We start from the raw sequence: 20,102 nt of genomic DNA on the forward strand, positions 1-20,102 counted from the left end.
GAATGTACAAGATACCATAAAATGCTTCTAAGTATATCATTCTTTTCTTGACCTACGTATTTATTCAGAAGCTCTTTTTCCCATTTCTCACATTTTTTTTTTCTTCTCTTATTGACTATAGGTCTCCCGGATTTTCTGCTGAGAATATTTCCCTAGGGAGAACAGTTGCTGTCCATTTAAAATCAAAGTTAAAAAACGAAACATATTTTCCAGGGTGCCAGAGAGACAAGTGGTAGATTCAATATATTCTACTGAAAATTGAAAATTACTAATTATTATTAACTGTGATATTAAGGGTTTCATGTCAAACCATATTTTGGTGCATGTATGTCAAAGCATATTACTAAAATATTACTTAATTCTGTAGATTTGGCAAGAAATTTTGTTTTAAAACGTTTCATATACATGTTACTTAAAAATATAAGGAACTTATATGCAAAGCTCTACAAACAAGAAACCTCAATCTGATTTTCACTAAAAATGGATCATTTATTGGGGAAAATTTATTAAACGGTGAGTTTATAAAGTGTCATAACCTGAAGATAGCCACTCATGTTAACCACTTCTTTTACAAAGTACCATAACAAATCTTGCTGCGTAAGTGTAGGAGGCCTGGAGCAGCAACCAGTATAGAGAACACAGACCATTCTACTTGTATGTCACAGGCAAAAGCAGGTCAGAGGGAAACAGATGGTATGTAAAGAGGCTGCAGAGAAGTCGGTGTGTCAGGAGTACTAAACTGATTGAGAGAATTTTCCTATCAGTATAGAATGTCATATTTACTACTGCACTAATATTATCTTCTTTCAACTTCATATTTTTGCAACAAATATATTAGTATATTAATATTTTATCTAGTAATCAATTACTAATGGCAATTATCACAGAAGCTTTTAAACAATAAGGAAATTCAAAAGGGTATCTAGAAATCCCTGTATTTGTGTCTGCCTGTAGTTGATAGTTTGAAGTAAATCAATTAGTTTTCTACCCTTTGTATAGTGAAAGCTAAAATAGACTTTGTTACAAAGTAAAGTGTTCAGTAGGTATGAATTAAAAGTATTACTATTATAAAAATACTATTTAAAGGCACATACAAACTAAATATGAAATACAAAATTTAGTTTTAAAAACTCTGATAGTAACAATATGCAAAATACTTGTGTTTTTCGGCTTACCAAATCCTTTTCTAGACATTACTATGTTTTTTAATCTACGTACTTGTTGTGGTAATATTAGAGCTGTTTATAGGTATTCTGATTCTTCCCTTCTCCCAAAATGATAAAATTTGTCCATTTCTACCCATTTAAAGGTAGGGACAGCAATATTGCTTACTTTGTTCTATGAAATGTGATGAAAAGTGATGTGAACCATTTCCAGGCAGACATTTTATGAGTTAGTGTGTGTGCCTTCTCGTGTTCTTTTTTCTCTTTACCTTGGTGAACAGCAATATCTGTGATAGTGGCTGCTCTATCAACTTGGGTCCCCAAATAGGTCAGCAATGACTTGGAGCAGAGCCACTGCTGACTTGTAGTAGACCCGGAATGTGAGGAAAAAAATAATCTTGTATTGTTTTAAAGTGAGATTTGAAGGATTTTTATCACTGTAACATAATGGCATAATGACTATTATAAGCCTGATATTCCCAGTATAATTTCCAATTGCATTTTCAAATTGAGGAAATTAAAAGCTCTAGAAAAAAAATAAATGAAGTGTATATATTTCACAGGAATATCTATTCACCAAAACTTAGTGAAATAATAAAATCACACATTTTCAGACTTTAGATACTATGCTTTTGAAGAATAAGTGTACGTAAAAACTATCATTCATGTATACTATGATCAATGAGCCAAAAACTGACCTAAAAATCTTTCAATTTATAATCTTGTTTTATGATCATAATAGTCATCTGTGATGTCTGATATTGTACCCATTTTCCAAATGAGAAAACTCAGACTTAATGAGATTTGATTACTTAAACTTGCTCAACACAATAAAAAATGGTAATAGGGCTGAGGATGTGGCTTGGATCTCTGAGTTCAATCCCCAATATCCAAAAAGAAAATAGGGTGATTTTTCTAAATATGTTTAAATTTTTGTAAAGTGGAAACCAGATTGCATTATGGGAGAAAATTAAATGTACTGGTTGTGACTGCAAATCCACAGAATGACTTGAAAAATAATCCAGTCACAATAATGAACAATAATGAAGTGTTTATAGCAAAATTTATTTAAGTGTATTTAAATGTATTTACTTAAAGAATTTACAACATTTTTGTTGTTATTGTTCATCTCTTTCTGGGCAGGTGAGTTTGAGGAAAAAATTCAAGCAAAGCAAGTATGAGAAAAAAAAGAAGAAAAGTAGGCAAATAAAAAAAGAATGGCATAAAGAAGGTCAAAGGCCAAATATTTATAATACAATAACATTAGTGATATTGTGTGAGATGAGTCTGTCAGACCTTGATACCTACTTAAGGATTTCAATTTGCCTTGTGCTCTGAAGTCTTCTGATGAAGAAATTAAAACATTGCTGAATCAGGGTAAAAATCACACCATTGTGAGAAGCTCTCCCACATCTCCTTGGGATTCAGCTGCATCTTCTCGGTTCTTTCAAAGTTAGCCCATGGAAATCTCTAACTGTTAACTGGAACATCGATTTAGTTTATAATATCTTTAGTTTAATTTGTTATGGGGTAATTCTGCATGTGAAAGAAGAGTCTTGGAAATAATTTTTAAATTATTATTGCAAAAAGTTTTATTTCAGAGTATCCAATATCTTTAAATAAATAAAATAATAAGAAAACTTAATGAAAGAGTGTCTTCTTAATTTGTTTCCTTAAAAAAATAAAGCAACAGAGAGAGAGAGAGAGAGAGAGAGAGAGAGAGAGAGAGAGAGAGAGAGAAACAAAGGAGCACATCCTAGAAAGTGTATCAATGCTTTCTGCAAAGAAGAAATAGTTCAAATAAATGAACATCATAAGTGAGAATAAAATATGAGATCCAAACATGGTCAAATACATTTTTGAGGATGCACCAATGCAAGTTGCTGGATTTCAGTTTTCTAGCTTCTGGTATTTATTACTTATTTCCCATCCATAGACCAAGGAAAAGCAAGCTTAGAGACAATGCAGCAAAAGGCCAGGACAAGTATTGTCAACCCTCAAGAACACTGTGAAGTAAGCATTAGCATGTACAGTGTGGGGGGTGCCTTATGAGAGAAGATGGCAGTCTTGGATTAGACACAAGAGAGTCAAGAAAATGCTGCAACTTTCTTTTTTTCTCAATATCCTCTCTGGTGTCACTGCTATGGGAAAAAGAGCATTTCACATACAATGGCAAAGTTGTCTGCCACAATAGTAAAATCTTATATTTTTGGAGTACTCCATGGTATTTGAAGATTTTTTCTTAAATATTATTTTTTTCTGAAAAAAAAATGTCAATATTACTACCATTATTTTGTAGATGAATATATTGAGTGTCTAAGAGTTTAAGTGATTCCAAATCCAAATCCCCTTGATTTTCTCTCCCACTACAACCTAGATATTTGTCTGTACTTCCAGTCCACTGTCATCATGTGTAATGACTTTTTGGAAACTTTGTTTGCTGTTGCTATTAGTAACAGGATATAGTGTAGTTTAGAGGAAATGGTCCTAAAATAGTACTTATTCAAATATTACATTCCAAATTTTCCAGTGAGAATTCTGTGCAGAACCATGGGAAAGTGATGCATTTAAAGCAATTGAGGAAAGACAATGTGATTTAGAGTATTTCTAGTATGTGGCAAATTCTGTTCAGCACCAAAATCTATAGTGTCAATGTATTTTGAGACCTAGCTGATTAAACTATGTTTTTGTAGGTGCAATTCTGAAGGAGTTGTAAATTCTAGATTTGTAAAAACAGACAACAAGGATTAGTAATGTGCCTCATCTACATAGCATCATATAAAGATTTCTTGGTTGACTTAAGTATTATGAAGTTGTAGCCAACACTAAATGATTTACTATCATAAATTCCAGGTCATTCCTTCTCACTTAGTAACTAGTAAAAATTAGACCAAGAAAAAGTTATGAGAAATATCTGTATTTCATCATTTTTAAGTCCTTTTTAATTAAATATTATGAGTAAATACTATTGTAGGGTCAGAGGAGAAGCAGTTGTCACAGTAGAAGCTTCCAGTAGAAGAAAATAATAGATGTAAGCATTAAGGAAAATAATGAACCCACCTCAGTGGAACTTCATGGTGGTTAGGGGAAGACAGAACATTTTATTTTAGAAGAATCTGCAGAGTACAAGAGAACTGGGAAATATTTTGGTATGTATATATGCATATATACTTACATATGTATTTTAAATATAAGCACATATACAGTGATGAACATATGTAATTCTTGAGGGTTTTGATCAATCTGCATAACATTTCTATACGTCACAGATACAGAGGATATACATATATGTATATATATGTATATTATATAGATTGTGCTGCTCTTTTCTAGTGTCCTCTCAGTTAATGGCCTCTTTCTTTCTCAAAATTATCTTAGGTTAGAAATATGAATATATGAGCACTTTGTTTATGGGAGTTAAGAAAATGTTTTTTTTTTTGTTCTTGAAGATTAAAAAGCTCTTGATGGTAAAGGTTGTTACAGTAGAAATTATTGTTTAATCAGGTCAGGGTACCAACAAACTAAATAACAGTTTATATTCGACATAGAAAAAGGCAGACCACCTTTGCTTGAGTGCCTTGGTTATATAACAGGTAACTCTGGTCACAGGGAGAATATTTGACTCTATTTTGTGCAACAGTTTTTAGGGAAAGAAGCTGAACACAGTAGCATAATGGTTAATGAAGGAGTGAAATGTTTGACTGAGTCACTAGGTAATAGCCAGAAAATGACAAGAACATCTGAGGCAATCCTGAGTCAATGGCTTAGATGAACAATTCACTTGTTTAAGTATTTTGCTGAGAAAATAGGAAATAATACTATTCAGAAATGTGCATATTTGGAAATACAAACAATAAAATGGTTCTCATATCTAAATTGAGCTTCACAAGTACTTGAACAGTATCAACTTGGGTATTAAGGTCTGTAACAACTTTCTATGTGCCTAACATGCTGATTACAGTAAGAATAGGTAAACGCAGTGTCCCCTTGATTCCAAGCAGTTACTTTATCATCCCATGAGGGAAGATCAGCAATCATGTTCTGAGGAAACCCCAGACTAAGCAAGGCACAGGTCACCTGAAAGAAGATAGGAAAGGTAGCAGAATACAACAGTTACTAATAGGACATTATGTAAAAATGTGGATGTGTAACCGATGTAATTCTGCAATCTGTATTTGGGGTAAAAATGGGAGTTCATAACCCACTTGAATCTAATGTATGAAATATGATATATCAAGAGCTTTGTAATGTTTTGAACAACCAATAAAAAAAAAAGAAAGAAGATCACCAGGCTAAAAGGATCTCAGAAATGTTCACTTATGTAAAGAAGGAGCACAAAACCTACCCAGAGATATTTGAATCCAGATTTCTGGAGGTTGTCCATATCTCTTTGAAATCATTTTGTGTTGATTGGTCTGTCCTTCCACTCCTGCTCTAGTTCCTTAGCTTCATGCTCAGTGCACAGAGCTGCTTGCAGAGTACAGCTGCTGCTGTCACCCATTATGGAATCATCATGCTTAATGTCTACTTGCTGTAAAACAATATTCCCAAAGCCTCCAATCTTCAAGAAAACAGGAGAGTACTGAAGTCTGAAAAGAGAAAAAGAGAGAGAGAGAGAAAAAAAAAAAAAAAAATATATATATATATATATATATATATATATATATATATATATATATATGCTTGACCTCTGAAACCTCTTGATTAGTTCCGTCAGCTTCTGCTTCCAAATTCCCATCTACATAGAATAGTTAAAACTATCCCAAGAAACCTAGTAGGCTTTCCATTCCAGTTTATATTCCCCTTTTCTTTCTTTCTTCTTTTTCCTACCCAATGTCTCATGGCTAGTATGGGAGAACATGATCTTTCTTTATCTACCTGCAGAACAAACTTCCCATGCATACATGAATGTCCAGAAACAAATTCTAGTACTGGTTTAAAAGAAGGAGGTAGTACAGTCTGTGCTAACATAGTCAAAGGCCCATTGTGATTCCAGATGATGAACATGTCTGCAGTTAAGGAGAATGTGGTCCATGAAAATGTATTTTCTGAAAAGTGAGATCCAGCACTGAAAACCCAATATAGACTGATTGAGGTGTGACCCAGAAATTGTGACTGTCCAAATATATTGCTTTTCTGTTTTTGCCTGATACTATTGTAGACATAAGCTACTCAACTCTCTCACTTCTTAAAATACAACAAACATAACTTAGTTTTTGGATGGTGATGAAAAGTATTATTTTATTCTTGTTACCATAATAAAGTGGTGCATACATCACTGAAACAATCACATCAGTAGTTTTATCAAGCTAGTGTTCTAGATCTGAACTACACAGCTATATGAGAAGTCACATGCTACTGCATTTCATGTGGATCTATGCTGCAGGTGGATATACTTTGTTTGAAATACATTGACAAATTAAAAAAAAAACTAGAATATTCTGTATTCAAAATGAGAGACAAGAAGTTCAGAGAATAGGCTCTCAACAAATCTAACCTTCCATAGGAACAGTAAGAACAGTGGTAAAAATTGCCAAAATAAATTTTTCAGAACTCTCAAAATGAACCAAAGGCTTATAACAATTCAATAAAGGTCCCCTCCCCTTCTAGAAAAAAAGTTAATCTCTGTAAATGGTATGAGGTTGGGGTGTTTTAACTTCCCTTTTCTACCATTTTTCTAACTCCATGGGATCCTTGAAAACCGGAAGTCTTGCACCAATTAAAAAAAGGAGGGGGGGAGAGGAAGCTGCCAAAGATGCATCTTCAGAAAATTGTCAATATTTCTCATTTCTGCATGTTACCTGTCTGTCCTGTGGGTATTTGAGTTTGTGACTGTTAGTCTACATACTTTGACTTTTCTTTTTCTTTTTTTAACAAAATTCTAATTGAACATTTTCTACTCCTATAACCCCAACTATTGCTTTAATTTCCTCTTTCATGTTTTATCATGTTAGTAATATGATCTACTTTAACAACATTACAGAAAAGCCATGAAAGTTCTGGGAATTTTCTAATAATCTTTTAAATTTTTAAATATTTCTGGATAGCATAGAATTGTAGAGTTAAATGAGACTTTAAAAATATCACTATAAAAACTTCTAAAGGGTACATTAACTTTCTTCCTTTAACTCAGTGTAGTCAAATCTATTCACTTAAACGTTAGTGATTATAAATTGAAAAGAAAAAGAAATAGGAAAACTTAAATAAAAATTAAATAAATTATACATGAATTATATAATTAGATATCATGAAAGAAAACTGAAATGCCACACAATTTGATATGAAGGAAATTAATAAATCAAATATTCTATTACTATTTTTATCAATTATTATGCTGAAAGTGAAAAATTTCTGGTTATTTCTCTCCTCCTTGGGTTGGGGTCGCAGGACCTTTTCTTTCCCTGTAACAGTTAAATTGCACATTAAATACCTTCTCTTCTATCACACAGTCTTTGGTATCAAGTGTCCACAGTGGCCTTCGGTGATCTCTTCCTCCCAGTTTCAGTCTTTGGGGTAGTACCCCCTACAGAGAGAAGGGTGATATGTGTAACTCAAAGGACCTTGTTGAAATAATAGTGTGAGATTTTTGAGGCTAATTCATCCAAAAAAAAAAAAATTACAGCTGATAAATTGTTCCTTGGGTATAGTCTGAGGTCAGACTTCAAAAAATTCCTATGGCTTACCCGACCAAGGGAAAACTAGGGATCTCCTGCTGCCAATCAGGACCAAGTTGCCAGTCATGTGAGTAAGCCATCTTCAAAGCACATCTCCTGGCCCCAGCTACCAAGAGGCCCCCCTCCAGTCAACTGTTTAAAATCTCATAGATGGCCCTGAGACAAACCTGGCCCTCTTTAGTTACTCACCACATTATGAAATATATAGATGAGCAATAATAAAGGTTTACTATACTTTAAGCCTCTAAGATTTTGAGTAACTCACTATTCAGTAATAGATAACTAAAGCAGAATTTACTGCCCAATAGCAAAGTGTTTACTATATGACAAAACCTAAAACAGTGGGTGTGACTTTGGCATAGGGGCATGGCAGAAGTCTAGAAGGATAATAGGAAAGTGATAGAGAAAAAAAAAAAAAAAAAAACAACTGATAGCTTCTGCTAAAGGCCCTGAAAGCATCTGCCAGTGAGGACTTAAGGGAGAGTGAATAAAATTTTATTGGAGACTATGGGAAATAGAATATTTTTTATGTAGTGGCAGAAATTTAGCAGCATTGCTGCCTATGGTAATATGGGAAGTAGATAATGTGCCTAATGAATTGATCGACATAGAAAATGTTCCCAGGCAGAGTTTTAAAGGTGTTGCCTGAATACTAATTGTTGCTTAGAATAATATGGGAAATGAAAGCAATGTGTTGAAGGAAGGGCATTACTCATAAAGGAGTTTGGACTTACTGTTGAACCTTTCTTATTTTGCTGGATAGTAAGAAATTAGTATGGATTAAGAACAAATCCAGGGGAGTGTTTTGAAAGGTATGGTAATAATGAAACCAAGTGTACAGCTGTAAAAATTTCTTAAGATCTCAAAGGATATAAGTTAACTAAGAAGTCAGAAAAATGACTTTTAAGAAGTTTAAAGACTTTTATCATTCATCAACCTTTGTAGAAACCCAAAATAGAGAATGCTCATCTAAAGACATTTCTAACTGTATTGTTTGGCTAAAGGAATGAACCTCAATCAGGTTTCCAGATGATCCAGAGATTTTTTAAAAGAATGTAAGCACAGAAACATCATTCCCTTGGACTGAGAGAGAAAGAGAGATTACAAATAAAGAGAGTTTCGAGGCATGGTGGCACATGCCTGTGATCCTGGCAGTTCAGGAGGTTGAGACAGGAGAATCGCAAGTTCAAAATCAGTCTCGGCAACAGCGAGGTGCTAAGCAACTCAGTGAGACCTTGTCTCTAAATAAAATACAAAATAGGGCTAAGGCTGCGGCTCAGTGGTTGAGTGCCCCTGGTACTCAAAAAGAAGAAGCTTTAGAATCCCAAACTTGAGGAAATTTTTTTTCTGATTGTTTGTTTTGTTTGTTTTAACTTAGATTGATACTAAGATGCAAATATAGTATCATAAGGTAAAAATATAATCATAAGGTAAAAACAAGAGCTTATTGACAAATTCTCAAACCATGAAGACACATTTCTAGGCTTTAAGTTCTACTGATGGAACTGCCAATATATTACCTGCTAAATTTTAGAACTAATTTGGATCAGAAACTTCTGTCTGATCCTTAATTAGTCAAGTTTGCAGATGGCAATTTATATTATTGTTTATTGGACTCATTGGAGGAAAGTCCTCATCTCTAATTCTCAAGTTCAAATTGATAGACTTTCATATTGACATATCTACATTATTCTGCAAAACTTCTGAAATTGGAGTAATGAATTCCTATCCATCTGTAACATATGTGGCCAGTTCAAAAATAAGACTCCTTTTATTCTCCATTGCCATACACAGAAATCTTTTACTTCATGTCATATGCATCTGTCAGTGTATTTTGGTTACATAACAAGGAACCAAACTCAATCTAAGAGGGGGGTGGTGTGGGGGAGTGGAAAATACAGCGTTTAGTTAACTGAAAATACTAGACATTGGATGAAATTTAGGCATTATCAAGCATCCAGTTTTCTTTTGATTCCGACCTTTCATCATTTGAATTTTGTGTTCAAATAGTTTCTCTTTATAATCAAAGCCAGAAAGTAGTGCAGCATTCTTGGTCATTTAGTTCCCCAGTTCCCATAGTATGAGAGCTCACTGATTCTAAATTACTGAAAGCAGAAAAACTTAAGTCTTGTAGCCATTCTGGAGATAGGGAAACAGGATGGATCAATTGGATTATTTAAATTATAGGCATTTCTCTCTGGAATAGAGTAATGGTTTAAAAGAGTTTTTCTGCATTTTCTAGGAAATCCTAGATTTCTTATAAAATAAACAGGGAAGCTAGGCATAATGGTGAAAATTCCAGCGGCTCGGGAGGCTGAGACAGGAGGATGGTGAGTTCAAATCCACCCTCGGCAATAGCAAGGTGCTAAGCAACACGGTGAGACCCTGTCTCTAAATAAAATACAAATAATAGGGCTAGAGATGTGGCTTGGTAGTTGAGCGCCCAGAGTTCAATCCTGGTAAACCCCTACCCCCCCAAAAAAAAATAAAAAGGGAAAGAAAAAAATTGAGAAATAAACAAATGATTATGATTATACTTTTTTGTTGTATTTTAATGTTTGTCTTTGACAAGGAGAAAGACTCATTTTTGATCATGTGGCTTATTTCTTAGATCTAAATAATAGAGATGATTTTTGGCTCCAGAGAGAAATGATTCAGATAAGATATGGTTTGAATATGATTTCAGCACTTGCCCCTCACTAGTGATTTGTTTTGTGCTTTCACATAACCACCTTATATAATTATATAATTTAATCTATGGAGAAGATGGAATTAATGCAGATAGCCTGTGATTTATTTTTCTTCTGAACACAGGAACAGACATGGTGGAGAAACATTCATAAAAGAAAGAAGAGAAGGCAGGTCATGAAGTCTAATGTCCAACATGATAACTAGCTCTCCAGGTTTAAAATGCCTAGTAATATTTTCTAGGAAAAGAATCCTTGTCTTGGTGTGTTCCTAATAGTATTTTCTTAAAAGTGTCTTAACACAAACACACATAGGAATCATAAATTGATGACACATGCCTCCCTGGAGAATTTCACATACCAGGTCTTCTTCTATTCACTAAACCTTGTAGAATATGACTACTTACAGAGTAGTTCTGCTTCGACCTTTTGTTTCAGAGACTGAGCTTTTGAGAAATTAAGTAGTTCACTTACTTTTCTTATCTAGTGCTAAAAGCATAAATTGATTTCAGACCCTTTGGTACTTAAAGTGATATCTATAATCATAATAAGGAAAATGTAGGAGATTTTATTTACTGTGATTTTCTTCATCCTTTGACTGCACAGTAGAGACCTATACTTCAGATGCTGGTGAATTTTAGAGGTCTCATTCTTCTGAGATTTGTATTATCTCTAATGATGCTCAAATTACTGACTCTAAGGTCAAAGATTATCTATACCTCATGTTTGGTTTGAAGTTAAGCATTTCCACTGATACTGCTAAGATAAAACAAAGTCTGCTGGATTCGTTCCTTCTGGTCTTTGTACTATAAATACCTTTAGCATTTATAAGAAACTCTTCCTCCTCTCCTGTTGGTCCTCCTCCTTCTTACTCTTTTCTTCCTCCTTCTGCAATTAGTTATTTGGGTAACCGAATGTCATGGCTTCTGGGGCAAAGATCATAGAGCTTAGAGATAACACACAAATGCATATATTTATACAAGGTAGAACCCCTCTCGGTAAATTCAAGGAAAGGCAAAACAACTCATAACACTGATGTTTCAGCATTTCTACTTCATTCATGCTTTAGAAATTCAGATATTTTATCCTGATTTTCTCCATGATTGAACTACCTCTTTTTTAAACTCTCATCTTCTCCCCATCCACAAACAGTTCTGATGAAGAAAATAAATTTTTATTCCAAAGATTCTTAAGTCAAGGGTAAGAACACGGAACGTTATTTTCTTTTTTAATTAGAAAGTATGTTTAATTTGTTTTCTCACCTTTTTCCATTGTCATCATCAGAAATGCCAAGTTATTCTGACAGTCATTATTTCTGCTTCATAGGAAGTTAATGTAAATACTTGAAAGTGAGCCCTCTATTGTCCTGAGGATACCAACTCATCAAAACCAACTGAAAAATCAAAACTGTGATACGGACCACCTGCACAATAAGGAGTAGAAGATTGTCTCTAATTCAGTCTCTGCCGAATCCCTTTTGAATGGGCTAGTTGTATTAAATATTCATAGCTTTCATTCAGTTCTAAACAACAGAAAACAGAATTAAAACAGAGAACCTATTTTCATTAACATCTATATTAAAAGACATGAAGATTAGAATCTCCCCATGGTTAGCATTAAATCAAAATATTAACAGAAATGATGACAATGTAAGCATATCAGAAAATAATAAAACCAAAAATAGAATTTATTTAGTAGCATACATCATGCTAGATAATTAAAAGTCCAGAGATCCTAAGACATAATAATAATAACGCCTGGCCTAGTGTTAGCTTAATTATATGTCAACTGTTAATACCTCACAAACATGACCAAATGCATTTTTATCCATTTGCCCTCTGAATTTTAGTATTTACTTGAAGGTTAATTTTATGTATTAATGTTTAGTAGAAACATTACTAAATGTGGAGATTGGAAAAAGTGTTTGTATGAGCAGAATAGAGTAAGTGATTTGAAGCTAAGGGCATGGTAGCCATAATGGATTGTCATTATTATGAGACTAGCAAATTTTTGTGACATTTGTTTTTCCCTGAGGAGTTAAAAATATCTCAGGAGGGAGGCCATGTAATATTTTGTGACAATAGCATTCTTAAGGTTGTATTGGTTATAATGTCTTATATTTCAGGAATAAAAATCTTTCCATTAAAGAAATTGAGAGTACTACAGAGAAGGAATGAATGTAACATTTCATTATTATATTATTATAAATACATGTTATATTATATATATAATATATATATATATATATATATATTATAAATATATTATTATAAATACATATGTACAGAATGCATGGTTAAAAGAAGTCCACAGCATATATTTCTATCTACATATTCTTATAAATAAGTGTTCCAGTAAGTCTTTAATAAAATTGGAATTCTTAGAAGTAACTAAAGTAATATTAATGAAAACTCTCCATATCTGAATTTATACCATGCTGATTCAACACTTAATACCACTGTCTTTAATTGTGTATTTTTTATACATGGATTTACTCTATTGCACATTGTCTCACTTTTTTTAAAAAAAATCCATATATTTGTTAAGTGTAGAACACAATGCAATTTTATGATTCTTGATACTGATAAGATAATTAAGAAAATTCTGTGGTTGGGTAATTCCTAACTAAACTATTTAAAAAAGTTGTAGTACTTGACTAGACAAAGCCTAGGGATATTTGGAAATGCATGTCATACTCAATATCTAAGAATAAATGCCCTGCTGAATTATATAGCATGTATTACATCAGCTTCTATTATCTGGAATTTTTAGGGACTTGTATACTTTCTCTAACAGATTTATGAAATAATTATTATACATTTCTTATATTACTTATAAGATTGTTTAGTACATTGTTATGGTTTGGATACATGATATCCCCCAAAAGCTCATGTGTGAGAGGATGCAATAATATTCAGAGGTGAAATGATTACATTATGAGATCTGTAACCTGAATCAGTTCTTCCTAGTTTGAAAGGACTGACCAAGTGGTAACTATACACAGGTAGGGTATGATTGGAAGAGTTGGGTGCCTGGAAGTGTGACCTGGAAGGGTGCATCTTTCCTGTGTCCCTTTCTTCCTCCTCCAACTTCCTCCCCTCTCATATTTATTCCTTCTGTCTCTCTCTCTCTCTTCTCCAGACTGCCTCATAAGATGAGCCCTTTCCCTGTGAAGTTCTGCCTCACCTTGAACTCAGAGACACGGAGTCCATCTGTGGACTGAAACTATGATCCCCAAATAAACTTTTCCTGCTCTAAGTTGCTGTTGTCAGGTGTATATATATTCTATCTTAAGTATATTGATTTATTTAATATATAGTTGCTCCTCTGTATTCATGTTAAATTAGTTCCAAGACCCACATGTATACCAAAATCCATGTATGCACAAATCCCTTATATAAAATGAATTAGTATTTGTATATAACCTATTCAAATCCTCCTGTATATATACAACATAATGTAAATGCTGTGTAAATCATTCCTATACTCTAATTTTTAAAGAATGATGACAATAAAAGTCTACATGTTCAGCACAGATACAATTTCCTTTCCAAATATTTTTGATTCAAGATTGGTTGAATCTATGGAAGTAGAACCTACAGGTATGGAAGACTATATATTTTATAGATATTTGGGTGAGAATGTAACTGAGAGGATGTGAGAAGAGAAGGCAAGCAGATAAGCAGAGTGACATTTGCTTTTCATTCTGGCATTAAAGCCCTTCTGTATGAAATAAACAAATTGTTCTCATGTATAAAATCATCTGTTAGGTACTGCTTATCTGAAGCACTGATGTTCTAGCACCTAAGAGAATGGACAGAAAAGTTTCCATTGTCTCTTGGGGTAACCTGGTCCTATGAAATTCTGAGTGAGAAAGTTAAACCATACCAGCAGTTTCTAGAAAACACGGAAAGAAAGGAGGTCATTATTAAACACCCTGAAGAGAGCTCCTTAGGTCAATTTTCAGAAACTATATTGGTCTCTCTCTACTCAATTCATATTTCTAGTCTTTGTTTAAGATTTATTTCACAAACAGATTCTCTGTGAGAATTATTTCAAATCCATATTAAAATTAATCTACTTTATTATTATAGAATATTTATTTCAGAGCATTTTTATGGCAATTGTGGTTCCTAAAATCAGGGACACTCTTAATTGGCTTATTCCTTTCTATCCTATGATAAATCTATCTTGCTACTTAGATGCTCAACATTTTTTTTTCTGACATACAGATTGACTAAATGAAAGAATTACTAAATGAATAAAAAATGTCACCTATGTTTCCCCCACTGTACAATCATAACAATCCTTCAGATACCAGCTAGAATACACATTTTCCATTCCATTCCCAACCTAGTTGATTAATTCAAAACACTTCATAGTGTAAAAACAGTAGTGAAAGCATGAAATAAAGTGCACTATAGTCATTCATCTCAGTTACATTTTTGGATTTCTTATTTATTACTTTATATTATTAATTTCTTTTCAGAGATCATAGTCATACTTAAATTACCAATGCTGGAGAGTACATTATGAATCTTACAAAAGATCAAATATTTATATAATTGATATCATTTATTTAGTTATTATTATTATTATTTTGTGGATATTATTATTATTCCTTCCAGTTTGATGCTTTTATGGCATAATCAATATGCCATTGTTAATGTTCATATTTCAGTACACCTTAAGTTTCTGTCAAAGTATTCTTTTCAAAAACTTCTTTATTTATTAACAGTGACTTAAGTAGGAAGCAAGGTTCTGTGGCATATTTAGCAATAAAAAAAATGAGAGTCTTTCTGAAATTTTTATTTTAAGCATCAGAATTTAAACATCAGACATTTGCTTCTCTGGATCATCTTCAATACCAAATAACAAACTGTCTGATCTGATGTATTTCCTCTCTGGTGTTTCATACATCTATTATAACATCACAAACAAAAGGTAACATTTGATGGGAATCTGGGGAAAGATATAAAAATAAACTAAATTTCAACTTGAAAGCTAATAATTATGCATTAGTATTAAAATGGATATCTCATTTATTATATCATGTTTTTGCAACATATTTCAATAATGGCTCTGTGATTACAAATACCATCTCAGAAAGGAAAGATGCAAAGCACATAAGCCACACTATCACTGTTTAATTAAAACTTGCCTAGAAAATTTAATATTCTATTTCTGATTTTTAAAAAGTATAATTACACGTAGATTTAAATTTCCCCAAAATAATTAAAGGCACAACCATTTTAGTAATATTATTTTTGAAATATTTAACCTTTCACATAGGGTCACCTTATTCTTTGTTCAAAGGCTTTCCCATATTTCTTTCCAGTGTATTTTATATATACCTGTTTGTTTTCCATTCAAATAAGTTTACTCAGGCAGATATATTAGGTTCATAGCCTATAATACAGATGGTAATGATAGACTCCTATTAGTTTACTTATTGAAAAAAATCACAATATTAGATTTAATAGATTTTAATGCATGCATGGCTCATTTTGACCCCTCAAACAGCAGATGACAGTTGATGACATCCAAGCATCCACCTCAGTTACAATCTCCCAGTATTTTAATTGCATTTATGATAGTTATTGTTGATTCCATTTTTAAATGTCACTGCTGGTGAGGATTGGTAACAAGCTCCTTTTTTTTTTTTCATTTTTTAACGGATGATTTCCTAAGCCACATAGAATCTGAAATCTACTAATCAAAGTAAATAAAAAAGTAAATAGATAAGGCCTACCGAGGGTAAAACCAGGCTGACAGAAATCACTATGAAAGTCACTTTGTTGTAACCATCCTAACTTCCAAAGTCTGTCCTTAATTGTTGAATGAAGTCATCCATCTAGTCAACAAACACTTATTGAGGAACTATTTGGTTAGGCATTTTTCTGGGGCATGGAGTGAACAAGTCAGGAAAGGGCCTTTCTTTTGTAAAGCTTCCTTTTGGTAGAGATGAATTGGGGAGGGGGTCCTCTAAGACTGGTGATGAGGAAAACAAAGAAAGTTATGTTTTGAAAAAGATGATTTTTGGTGGTGGTAAGTCTTATTAAAATGGAAAAGAATGTATCAAGAGTCGTTTTGTATCTGGTGGTTTAGGAAGCCCCTCTCCAGGGAAAACAAAGGTGATGTCTGCAACATACAAAATATTTGTCAATTTGACCAGCTGGAAGAAGAGCATTCCTGGTGAAGGAAATAAAAACTAAGAAGAAGAAAAACCTTGATAAGAATATTTATATTTCTTCAAAATGTGAACCACAGAGGTCCATTAATGTTTTAATTATTGGAATGTACTAAAAATACACTGACTTTGAGCTTTAAAGTATGTTGTTAAGGCAGGAAATAAGACAACAACAATGTGTCATGACTTCAGAAAATGAAGGTTAAGAGAGAGAACTATGAACTTAATATTATTACTTAGTCCAAGTGTAGGAAAATTCGTGAATCTGAGTGTTCAGCTCAATGATCTCTTACGGCCTTTTTCTCATAGAAAGGATATCCAGTTATTTCAGCAATCATCAACTCATAAGTGAGCTTTGAAATTACTTTTATAAACAATTTTAAAAATGTTTTTGCCCTTCTCAGCCCACAGTAAGGAAAGCATTTTATCTTGCAAGTCAGTATTACATGTGTGCGTCGCAAGCTCATGCGCATGCACACAAACAGGCGTACCTGAAAATTTTGATTTACAAAATAACATAGTTTCTATTTGAGATGAACTCTAATACTTTTTATATTCTATTCCATTGTTTTAAAAATATTGATCACAACATACTAAACTGATTTTATGACCCACCACTGTCTCACAATTCAAAGACTAGAAACCATGATTTAAATGTCATTCATCTGTCAGCACACATTGTCACCCACATATGAAAACAACAACAATGACAACCCCAAACAAACAAAAGCACCATTACCTAATCAAAGTTCTTTATCTATTCGGGGACAAAAAGTTCTTCAATATTGTGACAAACACTAATTTGAGGGGCGTAAAACCCAGCATTTACCTTTGCATGAATGTAGCTTTCCTGGCAGCATGGTACATCTGTGTTTGCCAGGAAGGCAATGCTTATTTTAATGGGGGTAGGTAATAGAAAGAATCTCTTGCTAATAAGAAAACTTATTTTCTTCCAGTCACCCCTGGTCCCAAGTACTGGTTTTGATTATTCCCTAGAATAAAGAAAGAGAGAATTTAAGAGTTAAGCAACAGAGAACTCTAAATACCAATAAAAGAGCAAAGTGGTATAATTGAAGAAAATTCTCACCATGAATTTAATATCTACAAACAAAATTTTCAGCAGCAAAACTTGAACTTTTACCCAAATTTATCCCTGAATTTTTCTCCACTTGGAATGAGGGTTTCATTAAAAGATTATTCTCCGAAGAGGTCTCTTACAAACTCTGGCATCAAAGAACATGCTTTCACAAATATTCGATGTTAAGGAATTTATCCACACTTCACAATAACAAAATGAAATCAGCTGAAGTGTGAGGTTTCAGCAGGCTCAGAGCCAACTTTTGCGGTCCCTTCTTCTTTCTCAGCTCTGACCTCTTAAGGTCTTACTTTTCTCACTTGTTACATTAAGATATTTTTGTCATTTGTCATACACGTATTATAGGAATAATGTTGGATAAATGTGTGACCCGGAAAGTCAAATAAGTTTTACAGATTTGCATAGGAAGAATGCAGAAACTGACAGGCATCAAAGGCAAACCTATGGGCCTTCTAAGGTGTCTGCTAGTTTATACTGAGTGGGTTCTGCCAGTCAGACCCCTGTATCTCAGCCAGCTCCTTCTCATCTACTCAGGGTCACCCTGGGCCAAGAAACCCACACTGCCAGATACATTCAGAGTCTCTGCTGTAGAGTTCAAGCTATGTGGAAGGGCCCCATCCTTGGACCACCTACTAATTGCTTCTTACAGCAGTCACCAAACCCCTACCCTTGTCTCACTCAGGCATCTTACATATGCAATGTCCCACTGTTATCTTCAAGTTTCCTGGCAACAAAAGATCTCTAAGAGAAAGTCCCAAACAACTCCACATATGCCTATATTGACTGCACCTTATACAGAGCCAGGGAGATGCTCAACTGATACCACTTTACTTTTCTCCAAGGCAACCACAGTTTTCAGCTCTTGTTAAATGTCAGGCTACAGACACTTGACTATGCAGGAAGGAGAGACTTTGAACAAATCCACAGGTTCATTTTGGTGTTTTAGAGAAAGCGTGTCTAAATATTTCGGTGGTGAACAAAATGAGCAGAAATGAAGTACAATTTATCTAAAAGAAATTGTACCAATTTGAGTACAGAGTTCCATGTGTTCTGATGCATTTACACACCTGTGTAACCACCAACATAATCAAGATCAGAACATTTACATTATTCAGAAAACTTTTCTCAAGCCCCTGTTCATCACTTATTTCTGGCCTGAGGCTAAACCAGATCTGCTTTATGAACCTATGGATTAGTTTTGCCATGTTCTACAAATTTACATAAATGAAAGCATACAGTATATATGGTTTCTTTTGCAGGACTCTTTTACTCAGCATATTCTTGTGGAGATTCATCCATGTTATTGCGTTATCAGGGGGTTTTTTTTGTCCTTTATTGACAAGTATTATTTCATTACACAGATACACCACAGTTTGTTTATTCATTCACTGCTGACATTTTCAATTTGGGGAGATATAAACTTTGTGGCTCTTATACAATTTTGTATACTATATGAAAAGATGTGTAAATAATGAGAAACACATTTTTCACATTGCAACAACCTTACAAAGTAAAATTTGAAGACCAACCTAAAATTTCTTTTATTGCATTAAATGAATGCAACTTAGAAAAGAGAAAAAGAAGACTGAGTTTTATAATCATCAAATTCAACAAATATTTTCTCAAACAAGTAAATAAATAAGAATTTCCAGCTAGCAGTTTGGCAGTTTTTTAAAATGAGAACTTCCATTTAGTGCAGGACCATTCTGCAGTGATAAGTGAGTGCAGTCTCCTATTACCATTAATTCAGTGCATTTTAAATCTAAATTATTACTCTTTCTTGAACAATCAACAATGCCCTTGTTTCTGCCTCACAGATCACAATTCAGCATGTTTAAGCATCTTGTTACACGGGTAAAAAAAGCATAAACCCTTGATCTGAGGGAGCAGCTAAGTAAATATCAGTTGGTTTCCAAGAATTAGTCATCTGACATACTAAAACAAACCAAAATGCCCATCCTCTGGTTCATCTTAATTCAAGTATCCCATAAATTGGCAATGGTTAAAGGCAGTTAAGAAAGTTTAAAAACAAAATTCAGAAGCTTCACTATTCTCACAGTAGACTGATTTCCAAACTTCACAATATAAAGCCCATTGATGGAAACTTGCCATTTGAAGTGAATAGTGCTAAAGACACACTTCTATTCTTTTACTACAGAATGTATTTGTAGAAAATGAGTTCAGCTTCTTATGTTTAGGCCAAACATGTCAAATACCTTTCTGGCAAATATTTGGACTCTACTAGAAAAAACCTAATGTAGAAACTGGAAATAGTTTGGTTCTTATGTTGGG

This window comes from Callospermophilus lateralis, chromosome 16 (genome assembly GCF_048772815.1).
Source record: "Callospermophilus lateralis isolate mCalLat2 chromosome 16, mCalLat2.hap1, whole genome shotgun sequence".
Lineage (NCBI taxonomy): Eukaryota > Metazoa > Chordata > Mammalia > Rodentia > Sciuridae > Callospermophilus > Callospermophilus lateralis.